The 7,254-nt window shown below is 38.5% G+C and overlaps 1 long non-coding RNA gene across 1 annotated transcript in view; it reads left to right on the forward strand.

The window, feature by feature from the left end:
• LOC104910936 overlaps nucleotides 1–5,691 on the forward strand; it is a 45,351-nt gene extending 39,660 nt beyond the window's left edge. The window contains exon 4 of the long non-coding RNA XR_004159797.1: nucleotides 5,041–5,691. This is a non-coding gene — a long non-coding RNA (uncharacterized LOC104910936). The remainder of the gene's footprint in view (nucleotides 1–5,040) is intronic.
• Nucleotides 5,692–7,254: the final 1,563 nt, after the last annotated feature.

The following is a 7,254-nucleotide window of genomic DNA, read 5'->3' on the forward strand; positions in this document are numbered from 1 at the left end:
AAGAAAAATCAACAAGCAAAAAAGAATCCTGTAAAACAGTAAATCCTGTAAGAGACCCTCATGAGATCCTTGTGCAGAATTTGGTGCACACTACTGACTGAGTGGGAGGAGAGAAGAGCTAGCTGTGGTTGCACAAGGGCCATTTAGTCTTACCCAACCTTCCTGACCTGGAAGGAGCAGTGAGGCTCCTAGGCCATCTTTCCTACATCTGCATTTCTGCTGCTCCCTTGTGGGAGAATGGCCAAGGAGAGGTATCTCAATCATGAGACTGGAGTAGGGCATAGGACTGGACTTGACTGAAGAACCAGTTGTTTCTCTCCATTGTGGCACCTGAGAAACAGCTGCCAGAGACTTGCCATGCAGAAAGAGGAGAGCCTGAGGCCATCTTTGCCCAGGGCATGCCCCATCCCCCAGCATGTTAAGTGTCTCTTTGCTCCCACTTGGAACCTGGGAGGTAATTTGGAATATGAACATTAAATCTCACCCATGACCAACTGGTCTGACGGTGTGGAGGGACACACAGCTGCTGTGGTAGCATCTGAATTTTGGTCTCAGGTCTGACAGTAGAGTTACACTGGCTTCTGTTAAGTAAATCCTAATTAAAAATTGTGCAACTGGAAATTGAATTGCATTCACAGCTGTGATGAGTTTAGGTGCATCTTTTTCCATACAGATGTTTGTATACATTTATTTATTATAATATATTTATAGATTATCACTTATGATATAATCTTGTATTTAATTTTGTGGTGGTGGTGGCTTTCCTGCTGTCTTATAGGGTGGTTGCTTTTCAGCATAAACAGTTTAACGATAATGTCTGTATCTATTCAGATTCTAAACAATCATTCCAGCTTCTGTTTTCTTACTGTTAAGTGACAAATTATTCAAGCCATACATGGCAATGAGTGTGTTGCTGCAAACAGAAACTCCTGATTGGACAGAGCATAAAAGAACTTAAGATGCATGTTCATCTGCAGATCTCTTTGCTGCATTTTGCATAAGAATAATGACAAAACAAAAGGCACTTGAATCTCCCACATGTTGAGGCGATTCATGTTTCACACTGACACATTTGTCATTGCCTGATGATATGACTCTATATACTGAAGGAAACATTTCTTGTCAGACATTTTTCTTTGTTGCTGTAGTTCTGAAATATGAAAAACAACAAAGTGCTGAGAATTATAGTGTATTAACCTAACTGCCAACTAAAATGAAATAATTTTTCTAGTATGAAGCACTAGGGTTCTGTTTTTTTTATAATGATTTATATTCATCTGTAACGTGGCCTCTTGCAAAATTACTGTAATAAGAGTTGCAAATATTTGTCAAGAAAAATGAAGAGATTTGAATTAAAAAATAAAAGCCTGTTTAAGAAAATCCAGTGCAGTACATAATATGGATGTACTGCATAAATATGGAGATCCTACGATCCAGATAAGCTGCAGCTGAACAGCCCATCCTGAACGTTCTACCAAGTTCAAGTTCTCAATTAAATAGCAATAGATTGTATCATATCTCTGGAAAGACAAGTGCTCTATAGCTTTACTCCAGGAAATTCATTTAAGTGTGAAGGAATCATAAACATTAGCCAGCACTGGGCTTCTAGCGATAATCTCTCCTTTAGTAACCAAGGGCAATGTTTCTTATAAAGAAAAAATCCAATTCCAAACTTTTCTTTTAGCAACAAAATGAATGCTAATTATGTTTTTGCCTGAACTTCACTTTCCCCCTGTGGTGGTTTATTCTCTAGGTTTTTGGAGACTCCCGCAGCAGTATTTCAAAGTATATTTTGGTAGGGATCTATTTTGATGTTTAGTTATATAAAAAATATTTTAGGTAATCAGGAGTAAAAACTTTAAATGAGGCACATAGTAAGAGTTGATCTGCAGATATGCTTCTGTTACCCCGCATGTCATAGGATGGATTTAAGTTGTCTTCCTATATATAAATTGTCATCTTACATATATTGGCAATTGGTATAGCATAATTAAGTAATTAAGGTTAGACAGAACTCTTAGACTGCTAAAGCTGAGGCTGTCAATCATTGTTTTAAGAGCACAAAGGGTTGTTGTTGTTGTTAAGAATCCTTGATTGTTTTGCAATTGCTTGTGATATAAATCTACTTAAATCAATCTCCTCATGTTCTTGTTTCAGCAGTTGAAGAGCTGCTGTTTTCCAGTCCTTTTCAGTACAATGTTGGCTTGAGTTCTTTTTTTATAGGCTGCCAGAAGGGGTGTAGCTGGCAGGTTCATGAGTTAGGGGATGCTAAAACTCCATAGGGGATCAGAAAGAAGTTGGAGAGGTTAAGAGAAGAGGATTTCTACATACGTAGAAATGATCTCTTGGTCTGGAAAGAGCAAAAGTACTTGGAAAGTACTGATCTAATCACCTTGTTCTGAAATCCCGAGCATCCTATTCTGGTATCTGTTATAAACATGGGCTTGGGCTTAAAACCATCACACTTGGAGTCTACTTTTGGGTAAACTGCAGGCCATCAGCTCATAACTTGTCTTCTGTGGAGTGTTCTTCATATTTCTCCCTTATGCAACATGTGTGTATTCCCTTTTCAAATGGCTGACGTCAGTGTGACAACTGTGGAAAGCACAGAACAGTGTGTGGAGAATGGTAATTAATTAATTACCTGGGTTGGCAATTAACTTGTCTTCCCTTTGCTTGGCATTACAGGCCAAAGGCTTCTGTAATTTTCACCAGTACAAATGTAATAAACTCACGTTTCTTCTGGTGTGTGCTTACATATAAACATGAAGACGTACACCTACACCAGCATACAGGCATGAACTGTTTCCTGTTGCTTTCCTTAAAGCATGTCGAGGCTGAAACTATACAGGACTTCTATGTTTCTTGTTTATAAAGACCAGGAGTTTCAAAACCTAATTTTATTCTGTGCTTACAGTTTCTAAGTATAAAACAAACAGGTTTAATGAATGGCTAATTTAGCTATAAATATTAGCTTTCAAAAGCTTTGCATGACCTAATAGCCTAACATACAGAATTCCTCCTTCTCTTGTTCTCCTTCAAAAATCCTTGCTCTTATAATAGTAGTTAATAAAAAACTAGTGTCTGCATCCCTGAAACTGACAGTTTGGATAAGCTAACATTGAAAATCGTGTTTATCTTCACATACTTTCAAGCTAGGATTTAAAATCCCCATCATTTTTTGTTGTTTACTATTAGAGCACTGTCTTTAAGCTTCTGATTTTTATGACTCTCTCACTAGTTCAGCGCATGTGTTTTCATTACCTTTACTAAGAAAGACTGTTCAGGTCATGTATTTGGGGTCACACGTTCCAGCCCATTGTATGTGAGGAATACTGTGCCTATCAGAGAGCAGTCAATGGCAATGAAAAAGCAGAGGAGGTTATGAAAAGAATGTATGTTGCTCTTAACCTGCCACCAGAGCCTCATTTGAAATTGTTCCTATGAGGTAGGAACACCATTAGCAAAGTTTCTGCAGGCAAAACTACCTGAAAGGATTCTGGAGGTCACTTAAGGCAAAAATCTCTAGAGCAAAATAGCTAGATGTGCAGAGACCTATTAAAAATATCCAGTATTATGGATAAATAATGCTTTATTGCAGAAAATGTATTCAACTGTGACATGCTTTTCAATCATTAGTAAGTATTCAATACATTTCCTAGAGTCATTAACTAAAGTATTTTAAGAATCCAGCAGTAATGTTCTCTGCAGATAAAACTCATGGCAATTTTTGGAACTGGTGTTTTTGTTAGTCTTTTGTAAAGCTATGTGTCTTTGTTTGTACAGTTACTCATCTAGAACTCTTAGCTAAACAGTTCATATCTTCTCAATAATTTCCAAACAGGTAATTGAATTCAGTAGGCTTTTTTTTTCCCGAAGAATGTTATTAACCTATGTCTACTATGCAAACTATTCTAGTATTAAATATTGTTGTTCCTCTATTGTCCACAGCAGTGTATACTCATCCTAAATCTCACTACTTTTCAAGCAGTCAGTTTCCCCGGTAACAAAACCAATAATACAAGTTTCTGCTGTAAATGGGAGCAGGATAAATACAGGCTCATGCTGCTGACTTCATTTGAGACTCTTCTGAAGCAATTGGAAATGGAATCAATAGTATAATCTCTGATTTAAAGCTTTTTTTCACTTCGGGTAATTAATCCATGAGCAGTGGATGAGCTAAATAAAACGACAGTATACTCTATGTTGCCTTTTGTTTTCAGATCCTTTGCTCTCTCCCCTGTAAAACTATTAAATGCAAGGCATATTCAGTAGTATGGAAAATGTGTGTCCCAGGATAAGTCCTTTCAGCACGTCTGTAAGAGAGTAGCATCCACTCTTCTGATTGATTCATTAGATGAAGTAGAATTTTAGAAGCAGAATCTTAAAAGTGGGATTTTTTAAGTATAATCTGAGAAGCACTCTAATTCTCTTCCACAGTGTCTTCTAAAGAATCAATCTTCACATAATTCTGTTAGTTATAGGCTATATCTACCACTGAGATTGGACAAAGTTGCTTTTGTAAGCAGTGGAGTACTGTTTGGCTTCGTGCAGTTGCTGCATTGAAGTTGCTCTATTCAAACCAGGCTGTTCAAGAGAGAATAGCCAAATAATAAAACAGCATATGATCTGTGCTTAGCAATTGAATTTGCTCACTTCAGCTTGTAATCTGTAGCTGCTTTTGCAGGATGCTGCTAATTCAAACATCAGTAGTACTTGAGCTTCATGGTGGTTGTTTGTTTGGTTTTTTTTGTAGGCCAGCAAATGGGAGTTTATGGAACCACTTATCTCAATTTAGTTGTATGAATGTCCAAGTTGTATCTTGACTTAACACTGTACTGAACAGATGCCAAAATTAGACAGACTTGTAGTTATAATACCATTGCTGTCATCTAAATCACTGCTCATCTGATCACTGCCCATACATGCTTTAGTGTATGATGTGTAGAGTAGGAAGAAATTATTTGACTAAGCAAATTCAAGCATTTCTGTGTATTTCTATATCCGTCATGCTGATTTGATTGTTTATTTATTTCACAGCAACAACAGCTGGAGACTTTTTTTTTTTTTTGCTTTAAAGAACATAGAATAACCAAGAAGAATCCAGCCTGACATGTGCATGAAATGCTGCTGTGCTCTGTCATGCTGTCACCAAGCCAACACCAGAATGTCTGCCACAGCATCTCATGCCCTGCTGCTTCCCCTTCTTGCCAAAATTAGACTTGCATTAATGACAGCATCTGGGACAAACCATACTGCATCTTAGATCTATGCCTTGCCACCACCTGGAATAAGTGCTGTAGATTAAAGCCAGGAACTGGGGAAGATTTGACTTTGTGACCGGTAGGGAACACAGGATTTCTGTTGATCTGCTTTGTGCATTTCACATCAGATCCACCTGAGAGGACCACACGTATAACTAAACTAGCTAATGATGTGACTTTTTATAAATTATTCAACAGCAGTTAGCTCTCAAGCTTAATGTGGGCAGGTGACTTCATAGTCCCTATTCCAAACTCATTGTTACTGTGCTACTCCTTCCATATTCCCATCCAGCTTCCACTCTGGTTGTGACTTTTTTTTTTTCCCCTCCCTTTTAAATACATTTTTGCTTTCTTGATGTTAATATTTGATTGCTGTAACCAGAGGATTCTGCATAATGAATTGCAAAGGTGTAGTTTGCCAGCAGTGTGCCCAAGAAGGCCAATGGCATCCTGACTTGAATCAGGAATGGGGGGTGAGCAGGACTAGGGGAGTCATCCTGCCCCTGTACTCAGCACTGGTGAGGCCTCACTTCGAATACTGTGTTCAGTTTTGGGCACTTGAATGTAGAAAGGACATTGAGGAGTAGGTCCAAAGAAGGGCAACGCGGCTTGTGAAGAGTTTGGAGAATATGGCCTATGAGGAATGACTAAAGGAACTGGGGATGTTCAGTCTGGGGAAGAGACTGAGGGCAGACCTTACTGCTCTCTTCAAATACCTCTAAGATAATTAAAGCGAGAGTGGGCTTGGTCTCTTCTCACTGGTGGCAGGATGAGGGAAAATGGCCTCAAGTCCTGCTAGTGGAGATTTAAGTTGGATATCAGGAAAAACTTCTTTACAGAAAGGGTTGTGAAGCACTGGACTAGGCTCCCCAGGCAGGTGGTTGAGTCACCATCCTTGGATGTGTTTAAAAACCATTTGAGTATGGTGCAATGGATATGGGATGTGATTTAGCAGAGGGCTGTTAGAGTTAGGTAGTTTGATCAGGTTGCGGTTGGGTTTGATGGTCTTGAAGAGCAATTCTATGATTCTAATGATTCTAAGTAATAAAAACAGACCTAGACACACAATTGGTATTTAGCCTACCTGTGAATATAACCATGGTGCTCCACAGTTTTATGGTGTGTTTTTTGTTATTTGTGGTGGGCTTTTTTTTGTTGTTGTTTGTTTGTTTGTTTATTATTAGCCCACTTGATGGCTGTTTTTTTTTTGTTAATTTGCTTGAGTCCCTGTTTTAGTTATTTGTCTTTGGGCAGCTGCATCACTCACTTATCTCTGAACTGTGACTCTAAGTATGTATCCAGTCATAAATTGCCACGCTGTGCTTAGAAGCCCTGTCTTTGGCTACTGCTCTGTGAATCTTCTTGATAGATGGGCGTGTGCCTGTTAACCTATGGCCTTGGTGTCTATTAGCCCGTGATCTCCCGGTGGGCTGTGTCATGGTACCTTGTCTTTGTAACGTCTTGCAATTTGTCTCTGCAATCATACTGCCACATGGTTGCACGAGGTTAATCCTTCTTGGAAGCAGGGTTGTTAGCAATTACATTAGGTTAGTCTGTTGTGAAGATTGGTTACTTATGTTCTAGGAACTGTATGTTTAAGTGTCTCAGTAATGTCAGGGTGAATATTTACCTGGCTGTCATCTCTGGATGATCTTTAGTACCAGCCTTACTCTAGTTTTTTTTTTCTTTTTTTGTGATTGGTATATAAGGAAGGATAGTTGGGAATGCAGTTCTCTTACTGTGCTTTTTGAGTTTAATTACTGGTGCGCTCAGCCAATACTGTGTCCCCCATATATCTTACGAAAGAGATTTAGTTTCTCTGTTACATTTATTGTCTAATCTGAATATAAGAGGCCTGAATGCCTCCTTATCTCTGTCTTACAATGTTGAAGGTACGAGGTTGGTATAATAAACACATTGCACATGGAATCAGGTGATCTGAATGAGTACTAGTTTTTTCTCTCTAAAATAGACTAAAGCAGTGTAATTT

Source organism: Meleagris gallopavo, chromosome 5, assembly GCF_000146605.3.
Source record: "Meleagris gallopavo isolate NT-WF06-2002-E0010 breed Aviagen turkey brand Nicholas breeding stock chromosome 5, Turkey_5.1, whole genome shotgun sequence".
Lineage (NCBI taxonomy): Eukaryota > Metazoa > Chordata > Aves > Galliformes > Phasianidae > Meleagris > Meleagris gallopavo.